Source organism: Carcharodon carcharias, chromosome 3 (assembly GCF_017639515.1).
Source record: "Carcharodon carcharias isolate sCarCar2 chromosome 3, sCarCar2.pri, whole genome shotgun sequence".
In the NCBI taxonomy this organism is placed as follows: Eukaryota; Metazoa; Chordata; class Chondrichthyes; order Lamniformes; family Lamnidae; genus Carcharodon; species Carcharodon carcharias.
The window spans coordinates 68,071,114-68,098,191 of NC_054469.1; the positions used below are offsets into that span (position 1 = coordinate 68,071,114).

General features: G+C 44.4%; 1 protein-coding gene across 1 annotated transcript in view; it reads left to right on the top strand.

Moving 5' to 3' along the window:
• Positions 1 to 10,919: 10,919 nt before the first annotated feature.
• abcb4 (ATP-binding cassette, sub-family B (MDR/TAP), member 4) overlaps positions 10,920 to 27,078 on the top strand; it is a 290,570-nt gene continuing 274,411 nt past the window's right edge. The window contains exon 1 of the mRNA XM_041183581.1: positions 10,920 to 11,018. The gene's annotated coding sequence lies outside the window, so the exon portion shown is untranslated. The remainder of the gene's footprint in view (positions 11,019 to 27,078) is intronic.

Below are 27,078 nucleotides of genomic sequence, written 5' to 3' on the forward strand. Positions count from 1 at the left end.
TCCGGATGACGATTACATCATCAAAAATCAAATTAACAAACGCGTCCATTTTTAAAAGGGCTCAAACATTGAACTCCAAACCTCAATGAAATAAAAGAAAAAATAACAAATCAGATTATTATTCCTGGTATAAAAACAAAGTGGTGAAATACTCTGCAGGCCAATTTACTTTTTGGTTTCTATTCATTATACCCAAAAAGTACAGTGGAGCTGTACGTTATATAAAGACTTACCAAGTAATAAGCAAAGTTTTTGACTTGATCAGAGAAAATTGAATCCTAACAATGGATAGTATACACCATTACCCCAAGCTAAAACACAGCACTTAGAATATTGCCTTTCAGAAGGAGCTGCCATCAGACAACACTGATTTGAAAAAAAATCTTGTCCACAACTCAGTTTTCAACCCATCACAGTCTTCTCATAATCAATTAATAATAGTAGGATGAACATGAGGTTCAAAGCATGAAGGAAGTATCATCTCCAGTCACAATTCATGACAGTAAATGCACTTGTTTTCATAGAATCACAAAGTGCAGATGAGGCCCTTCAGCCATCGAGTCTGCACCAACATGTGAGAAACACCTGACCTACCTACCTAATCCCATTTACCAGCACTTGGCCCATAGCCTTGAGTGTTATGATGTGCCAAGTGCTCATCCAGGTACTTTTTAAAGGATGTGAGATGACCTGCCTCCACCACCCTCCCAGGCAGTGCATTCCAGACCATCACCATCCTTGGGGTTAAAAAAGTTTTTCCTCACATCCCCCCCTAAACCTCCTGTCCCCCACGTTGAACTTATGTCCCCTTGTGACTGACCCTTCAACTAACGGGAACAGCTGCTCCCTATCCACCCTGTCCATGCCCCTCATAATCTTGTACACCTCGATCAGGTCGCCCCTTAGTCTTCTCTGCTTCAACGAAAACAACCCAAGTCTATCCAATCTCTCTTCATAACTTAAATGTATCATCCCAGGCAACATTCTGGTGCATCTCCTCTGCACCCCCTCCAGTGCAATCACATCCTTCCTATAATGTGGCAACCAGAACTGCACACAGTACTCCAACTGTGGCCTCACCAAGGTTCTATACAACTCCAACATGACCTCCGTACTTTTGTAATTTATGCCTCGATTGATAAAGGCAAGAGTCCCATATGCCTCTTTCACCACCCCACTAACATGCCCCTCCGCCTTCAGAGATCTATGGACACAAACGCCAAGGTCCCTTTGTTCCTTAGAACTTCCTAGTGTCATGCCATTCATTGAATACTTCCTTGTCAAATTACTTCTTCCAAAGTGTATCACCTCACACTTTTCAAGGTTAAATTCCATCTGCCACTTATCTGCCCATTTGACCATCCGTCTATATCTTCCTGTAGCCCAAGACACTCAACCTCACTATTAACCACCCGGCCAATCTTTGTGTCATCTGCAAACTTCCTAATCCTACCCCCCACATAGTCATCCATGTCATTTATATAAATGACAAATAATAGGGGACCCAGCACAGATCCCTGTGGTATGCCACTGGACACTGGCTTCCAGTCACTAAAGCATCCTTCTGTCATCACTCTCTGTCTCCTACAACTAAGCCAATTTTGAATCTACCTTATCAAATTACACTGTATCCCATGTGCATTTGCTGCCTTTATAAGTCTCCCATGTGGGACCTTGTCAAAGGGTTTTCTGAAATCCATATAAACTACATCAATAGCACTACCCTCATCTACACACCAGGTCACCTCCTCAAAAATTCAATCAAACTTGTTAAGCATTACCTCCCTCTGACAAAGCCATGCTGTCTATCCCTGATCAAACCTTGCCTCTCCAAGTGGAGATAGATTCTTTCCTTCTGAATTTTCTCCAATAGTTTCCCTACCACTGACGTGAGACTCACCGGCCTGTGGCTTATCTCTACAACCCTTCTTAAATAGCAGAACCACATTAGATATTCTCCAGTCCTCTGGCACCTCCCCCGTGGCCAGAGAGGAATTAAACAAACTTGGGTTAGAGCCCCTGCGATCTCCTCCCTTGCTACCCTTAGCAATCTGGGACACCAATCATCCGGACCTGGATATTTGTCCACTTTTAAGCCTGCCAATCCTCCAATACCTTGTCACTCCCTATAGCAAATTGCTTAAGAACCTTGCAGTCTCTCTTGCCAAGTTTGATACCTTCATCCTCATTCTCTTGTTTTCATTATAGAAAATAATTGTTAACCATTTGTCATCAACTTGACAATCCCCAGAGCACTGTGGCTGAATGAATGCCTGTTTCATGTGTGAAGGGGAAAAAGGTGCAGGATGAAGTGAGATTTGGAAGTAGAGAAGCTGAAGGAAGAAGTGAGTGGGAAAAGAAAGCTGAAGGCAGAACAACAAAGTTGAGGAAAAAGCAAGCTGATTAAAATTGAGACACCAGGGAAGTTAAGAACAACTAAGTGATTAAGGATGAAAAACAGATTTAAACTGGTACATAATGTAATAAATGTGAAAAACCTCACTCTCTGGGAAATAAAAGGAGGCCTGGAAAAAACTCATGACCAAGCCATTCAGACTGTACAATCTAAAGTACAGATCAGGGTCATTCTCAAGGGTAGAAAATTCAATCTGAATTTTTATCATAATTTAGTCATGTCATCACTTTAGTTAGGCTGTCAGATCAGATAAAATTTATGCTTGCTTATTCCTCCAGTTTAATTGAGAAGGCATGTCTTCACAGTGTCAGCATTTACCTCTTTATTATCTAATGTACCTTTTTAAGAAACTGATAAATGTGCATCGAATACATAGAATAGAAGCAGCCTACAAAGGACATGAGAGAGAATGGGCAAATTATCTTAACCCTTCTCCTTCAGGAGATTAGGGATTTATACTGCTGCGTTAGATTATACTGGTAATGAATTAAACAATTAGTAACCATGAAACAGCATGATGGAACAACTAAATCACTCCATTAAGGCTTTTCCCTACCTAATAAATGATTTAACAACCCCAATAAGAATGGCAGCAGTAGCTTAAACAGATGTTGGACATCACACAGAAAATGCAGTTCTCAGTAGAAGGAAATCAGGCTTTACTAAGAGCACTTTGTTTGTAGATGATTAAGTTCCACATCAAACACGGCTTTCGGATTTTGCATGAGAGGAGCTGAATTTCATGCTATTAACATCCTGCAGTGCCAGATCTCTGCTCCTTTTTCCACATAACATGCACTTCAAATAGGCTGAAAATGGAATCTCCCACCCAGTATACAGTGAAGCTATCGGGAAAGTGTGCCTTAACTGTGTCCTTAGGTTCATTCTAGTCCAGTCAAGCTAAATTCTGGAAATGAAAAGCTAATACAATACTACATAGAATTGTGGATACTCGTACAACAGACTGTCAATGCCACAGTACAGTGATGCTGTATTGTGAGACCAGAGAGTTGTTACTTTATGTCTGAATTTGTGTCTTTTCTTTGTTGACAAGATTGTTACAAAGCAATGAAAATGAAATTGCTACATGAAGTCTGTTTCTTACATACAGCTTAACTTGAAGTTATCACAATTTTGTAAAAGACTGTTTAAGGTGATTGACATCTAATGAACTCCTACAATGCAAATATGACTCAGGTTGGTTAATAAAACCGATATTTATTTGAGAATCAAGGGTATATACGATGATACTTAATGAAAAATGATTAGGTTAGAATTTAAAATCCTTAGATTGTCATATTGTAATATTCTCAATATTGTTGTACACAAACTGTCTTTGTAAAAAGGGTGAAAAATGCATCTCTGAAAGGGCAGGAGTGAGTGATTACAGGAGTTTAAAAAAATCATGTCTCTACCAACCTAATATTGGCAGACAGTATGTGTGTCACTTGGATGTATGAGATGTTTTCGAGACTCCAGAATGAGATTTTAGCTAACTTGTTCAGATGCAGCTACCAACAGATAGAGCGTCCAGAAGCAGAGACTTCAAGTGGGAACATGCACTACTTCAACAGACAAGAGGTTCATCAGTCTGATGTTCCAAAAGGGTGTCATTATCAGCTCAGAAGAATGCAAAGCAATCAATTCCATCATGCCAAATCCAAAGAATGGGGTTGTATAAATTCTTGGATTATAACTAACTGGAAGCCAATCAGGAATAAGCTGAACTCATTGGACTTTTATATATTCAATAGAATTATTATTATGCCATTAAGTTCTCAGCTACATAAGGAGTCTAATCATAAACTAATCTGACCAATTTATATCAATTTTAGACACTGACCTTTAGCTATAAATTTATAATCAGCAATCTAATTAGCACTGAATTACTAACCTACAAACAGCTTTTGTAACTCCATTATTCATTTCAGTGGTTGATCCTACCCACTAAATAATCAGACTTTTAAAATTTAAATTCTGCTAATTATGATCATAAGTTAATAAAAACAAAGTCAGATTATGACCTTATGGTCTGGCTTTTTTGATAATTTGGTGTGAAAGGATCAATTCATTTACCTAGCTTGTGTGTTTATGTGTATCCTAATGGGAGCTTGGGCGTATAAAGATTAATATAATTTGAACTGATGGTTTGGTGAGCTACAATTAGTTATCACTCCTTCCTGGGGAAGACTGGGTAATAAACCCCAGACTGTTCTTTGATGAGGTCAAGTGAAGGAATAAAGAATTAATTTGGCACGCTTTGATAAATGTTACTGTCCGATGCTATTCACTGATCCCAGTGATTTATAGACTCATAGAGTTATGCAGCACAGAAACAGGTCCTTCAGCCTATCGTGTCTATGCTGGCCATCAAGCACCTATCTATTCAATCCCATTTTCCAGCACTTGGCCCATAGCCCTGTTTGCTATAGCATTTCAAGTTCTCATTTAAGTACTTCTTAAAAGTTGTGAGGATTCCTGCCTCTAACACCCCCTCAGGCAGTGTGTTCCAGATTTCAACTGCACTCTGAGTGAAAACATTTTACCTCAAATCCCCTCTAAACCTCCTGCCCCTTACCTTAAAACTATGTACCCTGATTATTGACACCTCAGTTAAGGGGAAATGTTTCTTCCTATCTACCGTATCTCATAATTTTGTATACCTCCATCAGGTACCCTCTCAGCCTTCTCTGCTCAGAGGAAAACAACCCTTGCCTATCCAGTCTCTCTTCATAGCTGAAACGCTCCAGCCCAGGCAACATCATGGTGAATCTCCACTGCACCCTCTCCAGTGCAATCACATCCTTCCTATAGTGTGGCAACCAGAGCTGCACATGGTACAGTTGTGGCCTAACTAGCGTTTTATACAGCTCCAACATAACCTCTCTGCTCTTATATTCTATGCCTCAGCCAATAAAGGCAAGCATTCCATATGCTTTCTTAACCACCTTATCTACCTGGGCTGCTGCCTTCATGGATCTATGGACATGTACATCAAGGTCCCTCTGATCATTTGTACTTCCTAGGGTCCTACCATTCATTGTGTATTCCCTTGCCATGTTAGTCTTTCCAAAATGCATCACCTCACACTTCTCAGGATTAAATTCCATTTGCCACTGCTCTGCCCATCTTATCAACACATCTATATCACCCTGTAATCTAAGGCTTTCCTCCTTGCTATTTAAGACACCACCAACTTTTGTGACATCTCTAAACTTACTGATCAAGCCTCCTATATTCATGCCTAAATCATTAATGTACACTACAAACAGCAATGATTCCTGTACTGATCCCTGTGGTACACCACTCGTCGCAGGCTTCCAATCTCAAAAACAACCATCGACCATCACCCTCTGCCTCCTGTTACTAAGCCAATTTTGGATCCAATTTGCCAAATTGCCCTGAATCCCATGGGCTCTTACCTTCTTGACCAATCTCCCATGCGAGGCCTTGTCAAAAGCCTTACTGAAGTCCGTGTAGACTACATCCACTGCACTACCTTCATCTATACAACTAGTCACCTCCTCAAAAAATTCAATCAAATCTGTTAGGCATGATATCCCTCTGACAAAGCCATGCTGACTATCCCTGATTAATCCCTGCCTCTCCAAGTGGCAATTAATCCTGTCCCTCAGAATATTTTCCAATAGTTTCCCTTCCAATGATGTTAGACCCACTGGCCTGTAATTACCTACCACTCTTCTTGAATAATGGTACCACATTCGCTATCCTCCTGTCCTCCTGTGACCAGAGAGGACTTGAAAATTAGTGTCAGAGCCTCTGCAATCTCCTCCCTTGCATCACATAGCAGCCTGAGACACATCTCATCTGGGCCTGGGGATTTATCCACTTTTAAGCTCGCTAAAACTGCTAATACATCTTCCCTTTCAATGCTAATTTGTTCAAGTATATCACAGGCCCTCTCCCTGATTTTGACACCTACATAGTGAACACAGATGAAAAGTAATCATCCAAAACCTCACTTAAGTCCTCTAGCTCCATGCACAGGTTGCCACTTTGATCCCTGTTGGGCCCTACTCTTTCCCTTAATATATTTATAAAATGCTTTGGGGTTTTCCTTTCTCTTGCCCACCAGTGTTTTTTCATGCCCCCTCTTCGCTCTCCTAATTACTTTTTTTACCCCCCTACACTTTCTATACTCCTCTAGGGCTTCCACTGTTTTCAGCCTTCTGCATCTGCCATAAGCCTCCTTTTTTTACCTTATCTAATCCTCTATATCGCTTGACATCCCTGGACTTGTTGGCCCTACTCTTCACCTTTATGGGAACATGTTGGCCCTGAATTCTCATTATTTCCTTTTTGAATGACTCCCACTGGTCTGATGTAGACTTTCCTATATGTAGCTGCTCCCTGTCCACTTTGGCCAGATTCTGTCTTAAGTTGTTAGCACTTAATAGAATTTAATAGAACTTGATTATAACTGCACAGAATCAAGGTACATTCCACATTGCATTTCCAGCCATCACATTTTTTATTCATTCATGGGATGTGGGTTTTGCTGGCTGGGCCAGCATTTATAGCCCATCCCAAGTGGCACTGTGCCACTTCCTATTCCTACACATAAATACTGGTGTGTTTAGAATTATTCAGCTTATGACTTCACATAACCTTTTGTCAAAGAAAATAATGATAATAATGAGAATTCTGAAAGCAGACAAAGTAATCTATTTAAATTAGCCATCACCTCTTTCCTGGTCACATTAATGTATTTCCACAGTCGGAAGTAGAGCATAGAGTTTATAGAATTTAAACTGTAACTAGCACTAAGCAAAGCAGACCACCAAGAGTTAAAACAGCAGTGAAGGCTGAGGCAAGGCTAAATGGCAGTAGAATTCTACAATCAAAAAACAAAGTAGCTCACAAAGGTATCAAACTCCAAAATAAGGAAGACGTTCTGTAGGTTGCTGATAAAGCACCAATAATTGGACCGCCCATGTAAAATGGTGGCATGGATCTGACCGGGGGCGCCAATCGGGTTCGTGCTCTCTCCTGCCCGCCCCCACACAGCAACACCCCCCCCCCCCCCCCCCCCCCCCCCCGCCCCCCGCCCTGATGGGGGGAAAGTTCAGCCCATTATTCATTAAATAAAGAGATCAATACTGAACACAGTACTCGAGATGTGGTCTTACCAGTGCCCTATATAGTTGAAGCATAACCTCTCTACTTTTGTATTCCCCTCACAGTAAACAATAACATGCTATTAGCTTTCCTAATTACTTGTTGTACCCTCAGCATCCCAGAGGTCTGCAGTTTGTCATCATTTAGGTAATAAGTTTCTTTTTTATTCTTCCTATCAAAATGGACAATTTCACAAATTTCCTGCACTATACTCCATTTAGCAAATCTTTTCCCACTCCACTTATTTATATCCCTCTTATGTCCTCTTCACAACTTAATTCCCTACCCATCTTTGTGTCATCAGCAAATTTAGCAATCCCTTCATCCAAGCCATTTATATAAATTGTAAAAAAATTGAATATCAGCACTGGTCCCTGTGGCACACCACTTGTTACATCTTATCAACCAGAAATGACCCATTTGTGGCTACTCTGTTTCCTGTTAGCTAGCCAATCTTCTTTCCATGCCTATATGTTACCCACTTAACCATGAGCTTTTATTTTCTGCAATAACCTTTGATGTGGCACCTTATCAAATGCCTTCTGGAAATCTAAGTACAGTACATCCACCGGTTTCTCTATATCCACAGCACATCTTACTTCTTCAGGAAACTCCAATAAATTGGTTAAACATGATTTCCCTTTCACAAAACCATGTTGACTCTGCCTGATTACCTTGAATTTATCTAAGTGCCCAGCTATTTTAACCTCTTTACTAATAGCTTCTAGCATTTTCCCTATGACATTTGTTTCCTGCTTTTGGTCTTCCTCCCTTGTTGAATAAAGGAGTTACATTCACTATTTTAAATGGAAGGGTAAATATTTAGGGGTATTCTGGAGGTCACAGTGCGAGATTGGGAAAAGGCATTTCTGGGGACATGAGGGCTATGCTGGAATAGATAGGAGTGGAACCAAACAGGGACAAGGTTTTGGAGATGCATCAAGAAAGAGAGGCAGTGGAGAAGAGTGGAGGACAATGACAGTGAATATGAGAGAGTGAATGCTGATGTTCTTTGAACTGGCAGTGAGTGAAGGCCCTGTGGATATGTGACAGGTTTGTGATTTTGTGCATTGAGGTGATGGAAAGAGTGACCTACCCTGGCAGAATGGAAGAGATCATTCATCCTTTTGCAGCACTGGGTGGCTGTCCTCTTCTGAAGGGCATTGGTGGTGACCACAGCTGCCACCACCTTCTAAGCTGGATTGGTCATGTTTCTGCTCATCCTGCAGCCAGAGCTGAGGTACAGGACATCCCAGTGGGTTTTGCTGCATCTAGCAGTTGCTCGAGGGACTCGTCATTAAACTGCAGGGGGGGTGCTGCAGTCTTCTTGCCTTTGAGGACCACTTCTCCCAGACAGCAGTGGTGAGTTGGAAGCAATGAGCGCTGTGCTTGCAGCTGGCCTTTAAACATGAGGCCCGGCGTTATGCAACAGTGGGTTGATGACGGGCGGGTGAGCGAATAAGGAGCCCTCCTGATATGGAAATTGGGAGTGCATAAAATGATAAGGTGGGCTCGGGACGATATGGTGTGAAAACCCACCATTGCCGTCGGTAAACAGCACACCGTTTTACCCGCCCGCTACCGCACTTACTGCAAATTTGGGAAAATTCCGCCCAATATTTCTGATCGGTGAAAAGGGGAATTATTGTCCCTTGGCTTTGGAAGTTAAGAGGTTAAAAAAGACTGCATATCCAGGTTTCCTAATTGCATTAGGAAAGGAAATCTACATATGATTCCAGACACATGGCGATGTGGTTGCTCTTAACGGACCTATGAAGTGACCTAGTAAGCCACTCAGTTGTCCTGACCACTGTCGAAAGGCATAAAATTGGTGGACTACCCAGCATAGACCTAGGCACGGAAGTGACAACAGCATTCCTGTCAACCTTGTAAATTCCTCCTTACTAACATCTGGTAGGTTTGTGCCAAAATTGGGAGAGCTGTCCTACGGACTAGTCAAGCAACAGCCTGACATAGTCATACTCACAGAATCATACCTTACAATGTCCAAGACATCACCATCACCACCCCTGGATATGTCCTGCTCCACAAGCAAGATAGACCCACCAGAGGTGGTGACACAGTCATTTACAGTTAGGAGGGTATTGCCCTGGGAGTCCTCAACATTTGACTTCGGACCCCAAGAAGTCTCATGATATCAGGTCAAACAAGAGCAAGGAAACCTTCTGCTGATTACCACCTACTGCCCTCAGCAGATGTTCAGTATTCTTAAAGATAAAAGAAAGGTTCAATGTGGGAAGATATTGACAAATAAACCAAAATGGTTTATCAAGCAGTTTTTAATGATGTCATTTTATTTAGCATGCTTGATTTCAATGGTTCCCCAATACAAGTTATTTTACACCTTCATTGGATCTATTTATGTAGGCTTATGTTTGTAGCTCAGAAGTCCTGTTACATCTGGGGTGGACTTTGAGTGGAGGAATTATTTGGGTCAGAACCCAGTGTCATTGTGTTCCTGTTATATTGATGCTGCACCATGAAATTCGAGGGACAGGCAAATACTTCTTCTACCTACCTCTACCCCATGTCCCTAATGTATTTTGGGGCTGTGTCTGGGGGTGGGTATTTCTGAGGTAACCTGGATATTTTCCAAGATTTGGAGGTGTTAGGGCTAGTGGTACTTACACCTGTAAAAAGCTGAAATAGGTGCTGTTCTGGGCTACGTGTAGGCTTCATCAATAATTTTGGCATAATTTCTACCCACTTTTTTCATTTCAGCAGCCAGGGTGTTAAGTACCACTATAGGAACAGCCCTGCTTGGCTACATTACTCATAAATTAATAACCCACATTGCTACACATGATTAGAGCTGTCCTGCTGCACTTGTACTTGGCAATAACATGCACGCCATGTCTTCATTATACACATTACTTATATTATAGTAACACACTTTCCCCAGCTGATTGGCTGGACAGTGAGCCATAGGGAGCTTGCACAACAAGTTCTGAATTATGACCTCGTAGGTGAAGTAAATAAATAACAGGCTAATTTTTGCAGGCCCGTTGCAGTGGTGCTGTGAAGGCCTTTAAAAAAGGCTTGTGCAATGTGTGCTGAGTCTCTACATGCCTTCAAAAGGAAGCAAAACCAGTTCTTGGTTGGGGTAGAGATGATACCTCAAAAGAATTGGGAAGAGATATCCCTGTCTTCCTCCCTCATTTTTCCTTCAGTTTGGTGTCGCAACCCATTGAAAGATGATGCAAGAATCTGCCATTCCAATTTCCTCTGAAATTATTTAATGCACAGCATGGCTAGGAGGCAGGCTGGTAGCTGGGTTTCCTAGATGCAATCGAAATCTTGTACTGCTACTGTTGGACACACACTGGATGACCATAGAAGAAGAGTTCCCCTCAATTTTACCGATTGTCAAGTACTTTACCTGCAGAAGGTTTGAGAGAATATTGGGAGGAGTCTTCCTAGGCCTGCAGGAGCAGGCTTCAAGGTAGGGCCGAGAGGGATTTCAGAAAAAAAAGATGTATTGACTCCTGACTCTGGCATTCTTCCAGGAAGTGGGTCATCACTGCCAGAGGCTACCAATATGGCAGCAACAAGTAGCTAAACTGCATAATTAACTGTCCATTAGTGGGTTGATTGGGGCAGTCAATGGGATCTTTCAAGCGGAAGACAGACCCGCAACTGAAGGCCAAGTCAGGCAGGTGCCTGGAGACGTGTTGTTGGCAGCTGCTTAGGGGGTCTCACGAGGCGTCCTATAGTCACTCCCCACTGCTGGAGCCCCAGGCATCAGGGGGCCACAGTTGCATCCATCGACTATTCTGATGAGGGGTTTTTCTGCCAAGCTAGTGGCCTTGCAGCTGTGGCCACATTTTATTTGATTAACGTTCAAGCCTCTTCAGAGATCACCTCAAGATGGAGGTGACCTCGCGTTCCACCTACCCCAGTTGCAGCGCCCACCTCTGGTGGCGAGGCTGCCATCATTCCACTTGGTCTTGCAGTCTCAGGGACCCGTCCACTGCCCTTAACTGGATGGGGAAGCTGGAGGTGGTCTTTTAATTGGCTGCCTCTGGGAAGATCCCCTAGGTTGGTGCCCTGACAGTCAGAGTGGGGTTGAGACCCCAAAAAGATTCACCTGATTCATGATTATAACCTAAGAACAGATGATTCTGCCCTGAGAGCTGGCTGAGTGAACTGTAGTCATCAGTTGAATCTTTCAAAAATTATATTCATTCCCAAGGGAATTCCGCTATAGTTTCTAAAGGAAGAAGAATGATCCCCCTGTTGCCTGTAATAGGTGGTTTGGGCCACCTCCTTGACTACTACAGTGCTAGTGGTGATGATGCAGTTAAGAAGGATTGCCAGGATTTTGACTCAACAGCAATGAGTGAAAGACTGCATTCCAAGTCAGGATGCTGTGTGACTTGGAGGGGAATGTCGAGGTCTCAGAGTGGCATTGGTCCAAGATTGGTGCTAACTTTGGATTCAAAATCAGTTCTCCAAAGCACTGAAGATCTATATCAATATGGGCAGTTGATACACATAATTGTTACATCCAATTATTTCCTAAGTATGCTAATAGATTGGCTTCTTTTGTAAAATGGAGATAAAGTTCTGCTGAAAAAAAGCAAAGAAATATACAAGGAAACACTTTCTGATACTTTTTCACTTGCTGTTCAGACTACTGTAAGCAATATCGGTTAGCATATTCTGTTTGACCATAATTTTAGGATTACAGCATAGTGAAACTCGGACTCAGTCATCCCATGTGCATGCCATTGATCCTGTCCCATTATCTAGGCTCAGTTCATTTAAATAAAACTCATTTAAAGAATGCTGCCCACACATCAGCAAGCTGTTTTTTTTTCCCCTCAGGACATAGGTGCAGGGATTAATAACTAGCAGATTCCTAAGTCACTTTCCTTCCCTTCCTTGACATCTCTGTCTCAATCTCTGGTGATGGACTGTCCACCAATATCCATTACAAGCCTACCGACTCCCACAGCTACCTCGACTACAGCTCCTCACACCCCACTTCCTGTAAAGACTCCATCCCATTCTCTCAGTTCCTTCGCCTCCGTCGCATCTGTTCTGATGATGCTACCTTCAAAAACAGTTCCTCTGACATGTCCTCCTTCTTCCTTAACCGAGGTTTTCCACCCACGGTCGTTGCCAGGGCCCTCAACCCTGTCCGGCCGATCTCCCGCGCATCCGCCCTCACGCCTTCTCCTCCCTCCCAGAAACATGATAGGGTCCCCTTTGTCCTCACTTATCACCCCACCAGCCTCCGCATTCAAAGGATCATCCTCCACCATTTCCACCAACTCCAGCATGATGCCACCACCAAACACATCTTCCCTTCACCCCCCACCCCGGCGGCATTCCGTAGGGATTGTTCCCTCCGGGACACCCTGGTCCACTCCTCCATCACCCCCTACGCCTCAACCCCCACCTATGGCACCTCCCCATGCCCATGCAAAAGATGCAACACCTGCCCCTTCACTTCCTCTCTCCTCACCGTCCAAACACTCCTTTCAAGTGAAGCAGCATTTCACTTGCATTTCCCCCAACTTAGTCTACTGTATTCGTTGCTCCCAATGAGGTCTCTTCTACATTGGAGAGACCAAACTTAAACTGGGCAACCGCTTTGCAGAACACCTGAGTTCTGTCCGCAAGAATGACCCAAACCTCCCTGCCGCTTGCCATTTTAACACTCCACCCTGCTCTCTTGCCCACATGTCTGTCCTTGGCTTGCTGCATTGTTGCAGTGAAGCCCAATGCAAACTGGAGGAACAGCACCTCATCGTCTGACTAGGCACTTTACAGCCTTCCGGACTGAATATTGAATTCAACAACTTTAGATCTTGAACTCCCTCCTCCATCCCCACCCCCTTTCTGTTTCTTCCCCCTTCCTTTTGTTTTTTCCAATAATTTATACAGATTTTTCTTTTCCCACCTATTTCCATTATTTTTAAATCTTTTATGCCCTGCTAGCCTTTCCACCCCACCCCTACTAGAGCTGTACCTTGAGTGCCCTACCATCCATTCTTAATTAGCACATTCGTTTAGATAATATCACCACCTTCAATGGCTGTGTTTTGTTCTTTTGTCTGTGACGTCTTTTGATTATCTGCTCCTATCACTGCTTGCTTGTCCCTACAACCATATCACATCCCCACTTCTCTCCCCCCACCCAACCACCCCCCTCCCCACATTAAACCAGCTTATATTTCACCCCTCTCCTTAGATTCACTCAGTTCTGTTGAAGGGTCATGAGGACTCGAAACGTCAACTCTTTTCTTCTCTGCCGATGCTGCCAGACCTGCTGAGTTTTTCCAGGTAATTCTGTTTTTGTTTTGGATTTCCAGCATCCGCAGTTTTTTGTTTTTATCCTAAGAGGCATTGCCTCATAGAGAAAACAACAACAACAACAACTTGCATTTATATAGCTCTTTTACCATGGTAGTACATCATAAGGTGCTTTACAGGAATACAATCAGACAAAAACTGATACCGAGTCAAAGAAGGAAACTTAAAGAGAGGTGGCCAAAAACTTGACCAGAGAGGTAAGTTTAACTGAGCATCTTAAAGGAGGAGAGAGAGAGGCAACAAAATTAATAGAGGGAATGTCAGATTTAAGGGCCTAGATTATAGCAGAGTTTATACTTCAAAAGTACTTAATTATCAGTACAGTGCTTTGGAACATTCTGAGGTCCTGAAAGGTGCTACATAAATGCAAGTTTTTCTTTCTTTCTAGAAAATTGTAGAGGTGGATACCAATGTTGGATGAAGTAATTGTGAAATGGATGTGCGGCTAGTGTTGGAGGAGTGCAGGACCCTCAGAGGGTTGTAGTGGAGCTGGTTCTGTAGATAAGGAGGGGTGAGGTCATGGAGAGATATGAACACAGGGATGAGATTTTTAAAATGGATATGTTCAGGCACTGGGAGAGTCCACTGTAGGTCAACAAACACTTGGTGGAAGTCAAGATATGGGCAGCAGAGTTTTACATGAGCTTAAGATTACGGAGGGTGGATGATGGAAGGAGAACATTGGAATAAGCTAATTTGGAGGTAGCAAATGGACAAGCATTTCAGCAGCTGATAGGTTGAGGGAGTCACCTCACATACCCCATTGATAACATTAGGAAGAGCTGCAGTAGAGGCATAATCGCATGAGGGAGAAGTATTATTATGCAAAGGTAAAAATATTGCTGCTGCGCATGAGAGGACAAAATAAACGTTTGGAAGTTTGTACAGTTTAGATTTTGGTTTGCAGTGCTTTTGGAACAATTTGTGGCTGAGGTATGTTTCATGAATATGATCTATGTGGTTAAAGGAGAAAGCAAATATTCTGGACATGTGGACCATCAAAGACAGAATGGGGGCAATGTTGACTGCAATGGGGAAATGTGGTTCTCAAGATAAGATGTGCAGAGTTTCTGAATGGCTTCCAGTATGATACAGGATTCCTCAGGACAGCCTTGTTTTGGTGTTGTTGTGCATCTTCATCTGCTTTATACCCTTCATTTACCTCCCAAATGAGTCATCTAAATCCAAGACAAACTTGTATCACATACAGCGCACTCCCACTATCCTTAACACCAGACCAACCAAAACATGGGCAGCATGCCTTCAGTATTCCAATCATGTGCTCTATTATAACTCGGGGGGCAGAATGGACCTCATTGTATTGTAGTTGTTTGTGTTCTGGGGAATCACAACAGCAGATAGTCTTTATCGCTTAGGATCTAACCAGACAGTTGGCTTTTGTTTTGAAACAGCACTGCCACTGTGGACTAATTTATTACAAAAGAATCATGGCAGAAAAATGAACATCTTTTGTAATGTCAAAATTCAAAATTTACAGGTAGCATGCACCCCAGATCACCCCAGAGATGCACCACCAATTTCCCCCTTTAATATTTGGATTTCACTTTCAGGCTTATATATACTCATGTTTCTCCAATGCAAGCAAGGAATGTATACCTCCAGCTTAAATTACAAAACTCACAGAACTACTGGATTTTATGTGTCAGGGTTGTTCTTGAGCTGTCAGCTTTTTGTGGCTTGCCAACTTTTTTAAAGCTGTTGGTCAGTTTTTACCAGCTTTCTTGGTTAACGCATATGACATGGAGTGATACTGTCATGAAGTTCTGAAGGCAGTCTTGAGTAATATAAATTGGTCAATTTACTCCAATCTTCTATAACCGAAGAAATTAGCCAATCAATTTACACTAGCACATGCACTCTTTACAGATTATTGGCACTGTATGATAATGATGTAGGCAAAATCTGCTTTGAACCCTTCCCTCATCTTTGGACAAGGGCAGACAAATTTGTATAGCTGGTCAAACAAACAGCTGAAAGTATTTTGTTTGGCTCCAATCCTATTTTGAAGCTTGCAGATATTCATAAATGCTGAAGAAACCCTAGCATTATATAGGTGCAATAATCAAGTAAAGAAGAATTCTTCCTTGCTTAAATATTTTATTTTCAATCATCTATTGTTAAGTATAACCACCGCCCCCCCACCCCCCCGACCCCATCCCCTGCAAAGCGTCCTAAGTCGAAGTCTGTTATGCTGTGGGAAAGTGTGGTTGAAACATTTTAACTTGGAGTGCGATCAATAGATGCGAGTCACCATGTGGGCAGTGCAAATGGAAGTAACCATGAAGTAACTGATTTTTTAACTACAGGCTTAATTTTAAATTCTTCATATCTGTCTCCCGCACGGATCCAGCAGGATTAACATCAGATCTGGCAAGCAGGAAGGAGAATGTTTCCAGGTACTCAAGGGAATGGTCCGTAGGGGTGATTATAATGTGTATTTGGGGATGGAGGAAGAGGGGCCTCACTAAGTCTTCCTTCAGCAGGGGCAAGACCTACCTGAGTAAATAAAATAATAACATTTTTACAAACTACATCAAAAAATACAGATTTTTAAATTTATTTAATGTATACATTTATACATGTCGATGTATGATATGTGAACCTTAATAATGTACTAAATGTTAATACGCTGCTTTACTTCTACTGGCACCTGGGGTCACATTTAATTTCAAGTGTTAAACATTTTCCATTAAACATTGGAAAATAGTTTGAAAAGCATTACCATAGGCTCTTACTTTTCAAACCAGTCTGCCATGTGGGACTTGTCAAAATCTTTGATAAAATCCATATAGACCATATCAAACATGCTACCCTCATCAGCCATCCTTGTTAATTACTCCATAAGTTAATGACCTTCCTTTAACAAATCGTGCCTTTCTAAATGACAATTTATATGATCTCTCAGAATTTTTAAAATAATTTTCCAAGAACTGAGGTTAGGCTCACTGATTGACTGATTACTCAGTCTGTTCATTCCTCTCTTTTTAAACAGCAGGACAACATTAGCAACCCTCTTTTCCTCTGGCACCATGACTGTAGCCACAGAGGATTGGAAATGATGGTCAGGGTCTCCATTTTTTTCTACATTGATTATCTTAGTAGGATGGCATATATTTCATCTGGGTCTGGCAATGTATCTACTTTCAAAGATATTGCGTTTATCCCATCCAATATTTCACACTTCTTCTTAATTACAATATCTGTATTGTTTCCCTCTTTTGTGAAGACAGAAGCAAAGAAAAATTCTTAAGAACCATGTGCATGACTTCACCTCTACACAAGTTATCTTTTGGTCTCTAATTGGCCCTACTCTTCCCTTAATTATTCTCTTGCCCTTTATGTATTTGTAAAACATCTTTCAGATTTCCTTGATTTTACTTGCTGATATTTTTCTCTGCCGTCTTTTTGCTTTTCTAATTCGAAATGAACAAGGTGCCAGTGGAGGATAGTCAGGTTTTAGCTGCTCGCCAAACATTAAATGAGACTTAAGGCCTCGGACTCCTGTTTGGGATGCCTCTGCCTGTGCAGCGCCAATTCTGGGCCTGAAAACAGGCAAAGATGAATTTTACCCTTCAACTAAAAAACCACACAGAACTGTCCAGAACTAATCCAAGAGTACAGTGCCAGCACCTCCCGTGGTTAAAGAAAGAGTGACACCACAATATAATCTTAATTCAAGTCCCTTAATTTAAATTATCTGATCATTCTGATTTCTTAAACATTACTTCTCTTGCACTTTGCTGTCTCATTTATGGTGCTTAATTCAAACAATTGGATAATTGCAATTCACAAAGGCATGACCTAGTTGTTGAGTATACTGAATTTCATTGCAAAACCACAAGATTGTCTAGGTTGTCATTAAACCCAGCAAAAATAGTTATTTTAAAGAAAGTGCATAGGTCTTTCCATTATGAGTAGTGAAACATAGAAACATAGAAAATAGGAGCAGGAGTAGGCCATTCGGCCCTTCGAGCCTGCTCCGTCATTCATTATGATCATGGCTGATCATCCATCTCAATAGTCTGCTCCCGCTTTCTCCCCCTATCCTTTGATCCTATTTGCCCCAAGAACTATATCTAACTCCTTCTTGAAAACATACAATGTTTTGACCTCAACCAATTTCTGTGGTAACGAATTCCACAGGCTTACCACTCTCTGGGTGAAGAAATTTCTCCTCATCTCAGTCCTAAATGGTCTACCCCATATCCTCAGACTGTGACGCCTGGTTCTGGACTCCCCCACCATCGGGAACATCCTTCCTGCATCTACTCTGTCTAGTCCTGTTAGAATTTTGTAGGTTTCTATGAGATCCACCCTCATTCTTCTGAATTCCAGAGAATATAATCCTAATCGACTCAATCTCTCCTCACATGTCAGTCCTGCCATCCCAGGGATCAGTCTGGTAAACCTTCGCTGCACTCCCTCTATAGCAAGTACATCCTTCCTCAGATAAGGAGACCAAAACTTCCACACAATATTCCAGATGTGGTCTCACCAAAGCCCTGCATAATTGCAGCAAGACATCCCTACTCCTGTACTCGAATCCTCTTGCTATGAAGGCCAACAAAATATTTGCCTTCTTTACTTCCTGCTGCACCTACATGCTTACTTTCAGCGACAGGTGTACGAGGACACCCAGGTCTTCTATAGAATCTCGTTGCACATTCCTCTCTCTCAATTTATAGCCATTCGGATAATAATCTGCCTTCCTGTTTTTGCTACCAAAGTGGATAACCTCACATTTATCCACATTATACTGCATCTGCCATGCATTTGCCCACTCACTCAGCTTGTTCAAATCACATTGAAGCATCTCTGCATCCTCCTCACAGCTCACCCTCCCACCCAGCTTTGTGTCATCTGCAAATTTGGAGATATTACATTTAGTTCCCTCATCTAAATCATTAATACATATTGTGAATAGCTGGGGTCCCAGCACTGATCCCTGCAGTACCCCATTAGTCACTGCCTGCCATTCGGAAAAAGACCCGTTTATTCCTACTCTTTGTTTCCTGTCTGCCAACCAGTTTTCTATCCATCTCAATACACTACCCCCAATCCCATGGGCTTTAATTTTACATGCTAATCTCTTATGTGGGACTTTGTCAAAAGCCTTCTGAAAGTCCAAATAAATCATATCCACTGGCTCCTCCTCATCTACTGTACTAGTTACATTCTCTCAAAATTCCAGTAGATTTGTCAAGCATGATTTCCTTTTCGTAAATCCACGCTGACTCTGTCTGATTCTGTCACTGTTTTCCAAGTGCTCAGCTATTAAATCTTTTACAATGGACCCTAGAATTTTCCCCACTACCGACGTAAGGCTGACTGGTCTATAATTCCCTGTTTTCTCTCTACCTCTCTTTTTAAATAGTGGGGTTACATTAGCTACCCTCCAATCTGTAGGAACTGTTCCAGAGTCTAAAGAATCTCGGAGGTTGACCACTATTTCTAGGGCCACTTCCTTAAGCACTCTGGGATGTAGATTATCAGGCCCTGGGGATTTATCAGCCTTCAATCTCATCAATTTCTCCAACACCATTTCCCTACTAGCACTGATTTCTTTCAGATCCTCCCTCTCACTAAACCCTGTGTTCCCCAACATTTCTGACATGTTATTTGTGTTCTCCTTTGTGAAGACAGAACCAAAGTATGTATTTAGTTGATCAGCCATTTCTTTGTTCCCCATTATAAATTTCCCTGTTTCTGACTGTAAGAGACCTAAATTTGTCTTCACCATTCTTTTTCTTTTCACATACCTATAGAAACTTTTACAGTCAGTTTTTATGTTCCCTGCAAGCTTACTCTAATACTCTATTTTCCCCTTCTTAATCAATCCTTTGGTCCTCCTTTGCTGAATTCTAAAGTGCTCCCAATCCTCAGGTCAGTTGTTTTTTCTGGCCAATTTAGATGCCTCTTCCTTGGATCTAATGCTATCTCTAATTTCCCTGGTAAGCCATGGTTTCCTATTTTACTTTTGCGCTAGACAAGAATAAACAATTGTTGCAGTTCACCCTTGTGCTCTTTGAACGTTTGCCATTATCTATCCACCTTCATCCCTTGAAGTAATGTTTCCCACTCCATCATAGCCAACTCGTGCCTCATACTATCGTAGTTCTGTTTATTAAGATTCAGGACAATAGTCTCAGAGTCAACTGTGTCACTCTCCATCTTGATGAAGAATTCTATCATATTATGGTCGCTCATCCATAACTGGATTGCCAATTATTCCTTTCTTATAACACAATACCCAGTCTAGGATGGCCTGTTCTCTAGTTGATTCCTCAACGTATTGGTCCAGAAAACCATCCTGTTTACACGCCAGGAATTCTTCCTGTATGATATTGTTACTAATTTGATTTGATCAATCTATCTGCAGATTAAAGTCACCCATAATTACAGATGTTCCTTTATTGCATGTGTGTTTAATTTCCTGTTTAATGCCATTCCCAACATCACCACTACAGTTTGCAGGTCTGTATACAACACCCACTAGTGTTTTTGCCCCTTAGTGTTTTTCAGCTTTACCCATACAGATTCCACATTGTTGGAGCTAATATCTTTCCTCGCTATTGCATTCAGTTCCCATCCCTGGTCACCCTGCAGCCATGTCATTTGCACGGTTAATTTATCCACTTTATTGTGAATGTTCCTTGCGCTAAGGCACAAAGCCTTAAGGCTTGTCTTTTTAACATAACTTGTCCCGTTCCCATCATTTTTCACTGACGCCCTGTTTTATTCTTGCCCTTGATTTCTCTGACTATCACTTGTCTTATTCCCCTTTCTGTCTTTTGTTCTTCTCCTTGATTCCCCCTCCCTTGACTCGTTGTATAGGTTCCCATCCCCCTGCCATTTTAGCTTCAACCCTCCCCAACCACTCTAGCAAATATTCCCCCTAGGACATCAGCCCCGGTCCTGCCCAGGTGTAACCCGTCCAGTTTGTACTAGTCCCACCTCCCCCAGAACCGGTCCCAATGTCCCAGGAATCTGAAACCCTCCCCCTCACACCATCTCATCTGCCACGTATTCATCTGATATACCCTGCGATTTCTACTCTGACTAGCATGTGGCACTGGTAGTAATCCTGAAATCACTACATTTGAGGTCCTACTTTTCAACTTACTTCTTAACTCCCTATATTCTGCTTTTAGGACCTCATCTCTTTTTTTACCTATGTTGTTTGTACCAATGTGTACCATGACCGTTGGCTGTTCACCCTCCCCCTTCAGAATGTCCTGTAGTCGCTCTGAGACATCCTTGACCCTAGCACCAGGGAGGCAACATACCACCCTGAAGTCTCGATTGAGGCCACGGAAACGCCTATTTTTTCCCCTTACAATTGAATTCCCTATAACTATTGCATTTCCACACTTTTTACTCCTCCCATGTGCAGCAGAGCCAGCCATGGTGTAATGAATTTGGCTGTTGCTGCTTTCCCCTGAGGGGCCATTCCTCCCAACAGTATCAAAAGTGGTTTATCAGCTTTGCAGGGGAATAGCCACAGAAGATTCCTGCTCTGCCTGCCTAGTTCCCTTGCTCTGCCTGGTGGTCACCCATTCCCTTCCTGCCTGTGGATTCGTAGACTGCGGTGTGACCACCTCTCTATATGTGCTATCCACAATGCTCTCCGCCTCGCGGATGCTCCACAATGTTGCCAGATGCCACTCCAGTTCCGAAACCTGGGCTTCCTGAGCTGCAGCTGGAGACACTTCCCGCACACATGCTGGCCCCAGGCACTGGAAATGTACCTGGCTTCCCATAGAGAGAAGGAGGAGCACACCATGGCTTTGAGCTCTCCTGCCATGAATTACCACTTTAAATTAAATTAAGCCTTTTGGAAGATACTTAATGTTAAATAATATCAATTACTCTAGGGCCCTTCTTCCCTGTTCCTCATTGTTACAGAACAAAAACCTAACAAACAATGAACCACAAAATAAGAACTTAAAAATTATACTTACCCAACCATACTCACGGTACTCAAAGGATCGCCTTGTTCCCAGCTCACTGAACTCCCTCAGTCACCTCTGCTCTCCCAGTTTCTCTTTACCTCCTGACTCCTCTCTCAGCTCATTTTCAACTTCCGACTCCTCTTGCGCTTCTCTTCAACTCCCGATTCCTCTCGCGCTCCTTTTCAACTCCTAACTCCTCTCACGCTCCTTTTCAAGTCCCAACTCTTCTCGTACTTCTCTTCAATTCCCAACTCCTCTTGCGCTTCACTTCAACTTCCGACTGCTCTCGCGTTTCTCTTCAACTCCCGACTCCTTTCCCCACTCCTCTTCAACCCCCGGCTCATCTCACGCTTCTTTTGAACTTCCAAATCCTCTTGCAGTTCTCTTCAACTCCCGAATCCTCTCACACTCCTTTTCAACTCCCGACTTCTCTCGCGCTTCTCCTCAACTCCCGACTCCTCTCGCACTTCACTTCAACTCCCGGCTCTTCTTGCGCTACTTTTTAACTCCCGATTCGTCTCGCGCTTCTCCTCAACTCACAACTCCTCTCACACTTTTCTTCACCTCCCGGCTCCTCTCGCACTTCCCCTCAACTCCTGGCCCCTCTTGCGCTTCTCTTCATCTCCCGGCTCCTCTCACACTTCTCTTCAACTCCTGACTCCTCTCACACTTCACTTCAACTCCCGACACGTCACACGCTTCCCTTCAACTCCCGGCTCCTCTTGCGCTTCTCTTCAACACCTGACCCCTCTCGCACTTCTCTTCGACTCCCGGCTCCTCTTGCGCTTCTCTTCAACACCCGACCCCTCTCGCACTTCTCTTCAACTCCCGGCTCCTCTTGTGCTTCTCTTCAACTCCCAACCCCTCTTGCACTTCTCTTCAACTCACGACCCCTCTCGCGCTTCTCTTCAACTCCCGGCTCCTCTCGTACTTCTCTTCAACTCCCGGATCCTCTCGTGCTTCTCTTCAACTCTCGACTCCACTCGCGCTTCTCTTCAACTCCCGACTCCTCTCGCGCTTCTCTTCAACTCCCGATGCCCCTCGCGCGTCCTTTCAACTCCTGGCCCCTCTCGTGCTTCTCTTCAACTCCCGATTCCTCTCACGCTCCTTTTCAACTCCCGACTCCTCTCGCATTTCTCTTCAACTGCCGAATCCTCCTGTGCTTCTCTTCAACTCCCGACTCCATTCCCAGCTCCTCTTCAACCCCCGACTCATCTCGCACTTCTCTTGAACTCACAAATCCTCTTGCACTCCTTTTCAACTCACGACTCCTCTCGCACTTCTCTTATACTCCTGGCTCCTCTTGCGCTTCTCTTCAACTCCCGGCTCCTCTTGCGCTTCTCTTCAACTCCCGACTCATCTCACACTTCTCTTCAACTCACGCTCCTCTCACGCTTATCTTCAACTCCCGAATCCTCTCATGCTCCTTTTCAACGCCTGACTCCTCTCGTGCTTCTCTTCAACACCTGGTTCCTCTTCCGCTTCTCTTCAACTCCTGAATCCTCTCACGCTCCTTTTCAACTCCGGGCTCCTCTCGCGCTTCTCTTCAACTCCTGGCTCCTCTCGTGCTTCTCTTCAACTCCCGGCTCCTCTCATGCTTCTCTTCAACTCCTGGCTCCTCTCGCGCTTCTCTTCAACTCCCGACTCGTCTCGCGCTTCTCTTCAACTCACGACTCCTCTCGCGCTTCTCTTCAACTCCCGGATCCTCTCACACTCCTTTTCAACTCCCGACTCCTCGTCCGCTTCTCTTCAACTCCTGGCTCCTCTCACGCTTCTCTTCGACTCCCGGCTCCTATTGCGCTCCTCTTCGACTGCTGACTCCTCTTGCACTCCTTTTCAACTCGAGGCTCCTCTCGTGCTTCTCTTCAACTCCCAACTCCTCTCTCAGCTCATTTTCAACTTCTGACTCCTCTTGCGCTTCTCTTCAACTCCCGATTCCTCTTGTGCTCCTTTTCAACTCCTAACTCCTCTCACGCTCCTTTTCAAGTCCCAACTCTTCTCGTACTTCTCTTCAAATCCCAACTCCTCTTGCGCTTCACTTCAACTTCCGACTGCTCTCGCGTTTCTCTTCAACTCCCGACTCCTCCTGTGCTTCTCTTCAACTCCCGACTCCTTTCCCCGCTCCTCTTCAACTCCCGACTCATCTCACGCTTCTCTTGAACTTCCAAATCCTCTTGCAGTTCTCTTCAACTCCTGAATCCTCTCACACTCCCTTTCAACTCCCGACTTCTCTCGCGCTTCTCCTCAACTACCGCTCCTCTCGCACTTCACTTCAACTTCCAGCTCTTCTTGCGCTCCTTTTTAACTCCCGATTCGTCTCGCGCTTCTCTTCAACTCACAACTCCGAATCCTCTCTCACTTCTCTTCAACTGCCGACTCGTCTCGCGCTTCTCTTCAACTCCCGGCTCCTCTCGCACTTTTCTTCAACTCCCGGCTCCTCTCGCCCTTCCTTTCAACTCTCGGCCCCTCTCGCGCTTCTCTTCAACTCCCCATTCCTCTCGCGTTCCTTTTCAAATCCCAACTCCTCTAGTGTTCCTCTTCAACTCCCGACTCCTCTCATGCTCCTTCTCAACTCCCAACCTTTCTCGCGCTTTTCTTCAACTCCTGGCTCCTCTTGCGCTTCTCTTCAACTCCCGACCCCTATTGCGATTCTTTTCAACTCCCGACTCACCTCCCACTTCTCTTCAACTCACGACTCCTCTCACGCTCCTTTTCAACTCCTGGATCCTCTTGCGCTTCTCTTTAACTCCCGGCTCCTCTCGTACTTCTCTTTAACTCCCAGATCCTCTCGTGCTTCTCTTCAACTCCCAACTCCTCTTGCGCTTCTCTTCAAACCCGACTCCCCTCGCACTTCACTTCAACTCCTGAATCCTCTCACACTCCTTTTCAACTCCTGACTTCTCTCGCACTTCACTTCAACTCCTGAATCCTCTCACACTCCTTTTCAACTCCTGACTCCTCTCGCACTTCACTTCAACTCCCGACTCGTCTCCCGCTTCTCTTCAACTCCCGACTCGTCTCGCATTTCTCTTCATCTCCCGGCTCCTCTTGCACTTCTCTTCAACTCCCGACTCCCCTCGCACCTTTCTTCAACTCCCGACTCCTCTCACACTCATTTTCAATGCCTGGCTCCTCTTTCGCTTCTCCTGAACTCCCGGCTCCTCTCGCACTTCTCGTCAACTCCCAGATCCTCTCGTGCTTCTCTTCAACTCCCAATTCCTCTCGCGCTTCTCTTTAAGTCCCGACTCCTCTCGCGCTTCTCTTCAACTCCCGATTCCCCTCGCAATTCTCTTCAACTCCCGACTCTTCTCACGCTTCTTTTCAGCTCCCGGATCCTCTTGCGCTTCTCTTCAACTCCCGGCTCCTCTCGCACTTCTCTTCAACTCCTGGCTCCACTCATACTTCTCTTCAACTCCCAGATCCTCTCGTGCTTCTCTTCAACTCCCAATTCCTCTCGCGCTTCTCTTTAAGTCCCGACTCCTCTCGCGCTTCTCTTCAACTTCCGGCTCCTCTCGTACTTTTCTTCAACTCCCGGATCCTCTCCTGCTTCTCTTCAACTCCCGATTCCCCTCGCAATTCTCTTCAACGCCCGACTCTTCTCACGCTTCTTTTCAGCTCCCGGATCCTCTTGCGCTTCTCTTCAACTTCCGGCTCCTCTCGTACTTTTCTTCAACTCCCGGATCCTCTCCTGCTTCTCTTCAACTCCCGACTCCTCTCACGCTTTTCTTCAACTCCCGGCTCCGCTTGCGCTTCCTTTCAACTCCCGGCCCCTCTCGCGCTTCCCTTCAACTCCCGATTCCTCTCGCGTTCCTTTTCAAATCCCAACTCCTCTAGTGTTCCTCTTCAACTCCCGACTCCTCTCATGCTCCTTCTCAACTCCCAACCTTTCTCGCGCTTTTCTTCAACTCCCGGCTCCTCTTGCGCTTCTCTTCAACTCCTGACCCCTATTGCGCTTCTCTTCAACTCCCGACTCACCTCCCACCTCTCTTCAACTCACGACTCCTCTCACGCTCCTTTTCAACTCCTGGATCCTCTTGCGCTTCTCTTTAACTCCCGGCTCCTCTCGTACTTCTCTTTAACTCCCAGATCCTCTCGTGCTTCTCTTCAACTCCCAGCTCCTCTTGCGCTTCTCTTCAAACCCGACTCCCCTCGCACTTCACTTCAACTCCTGAATCCTCTCACACTCCTTTTCAACTCCCGACTTCTCTCGCACTTCACTTCAACTCCCGGCTCTTCTTGCACTCCTTTTCAACTCCCGACTCCTCTCGCGCTTTTCTTCACCTCCCGGCTCCTTTCGCACTTCCCTTCAACTCCTGGCCCCCCTTGCGCTTATCTTCATCTCCCGTCTCCTCTCGCACTTCTCTTCAACTCCTGACTCCTCTCGCGCTTCACTTCAACTCCCGACTCGTCTCCCGCTTCTCTTCAACTCCCGACTCGTCTCGCATTTCTCTTCATCTCCCGGCTCCTCTTGCACTTCTCTTCAACTCCCGACTCCCCTCGCACCTCTCTTCAACTCATGACTCCTCTCACGCTCCTTTTCAACTCCTGGATCCTCTTGCGCTTCTCTTCAACTCCCGGCTTGTCTCGTGCTTCTCTTCAACTCCCGACTCCTCTTGCGCTTCTCTTCAACTCCTGACTCCTCTCGCGCTTCTCTTCAACTTCCGACTCCTCTCGCGCTTCCTTTCAACTCCTGGCCCCTCTCGCGCTTCTCTTCAACTCCCGATTCCTCTCATGATCCTTTTCAACTCCCGACTCCTCTCGCATTTCTCTTCAACTGCCGACTCCTCCTGTGCTTCTCTTCAACTCCCGACTCCATTCCCAGCTCCTCTTCAACCCCGACTCACCTCGCACTCCTCTTGAACTCACAAATCCTCTTGCACTCCTTTTCAACTCCCGACTCCTCTCGCGCTTCTCTTCAACTCCCGACTCATCTCACGCTTCTCTTCAACTCACGACTCCTCTCGCGCTTCTCTTCAACTCCCGAATCCTCTCACGCTCCTTTTCAACTTCCGACTCCTCTCGTGCTTCTCTTCAACTCCTGGTTCCTCTTCCGCTTCTCTTCAACCCCTGGCTCCTCTCACGCTTCTCTTCAACTCCCAGCTCCTCTTGCACTTCTCTTCAACTCCCGGCTCCTCTCTTGTTCCTTTTGAAATACCAAATCCTCTCATGCTCCTCTTCAACTCCCGACTCCTCCCGTGCTCTTTCTCA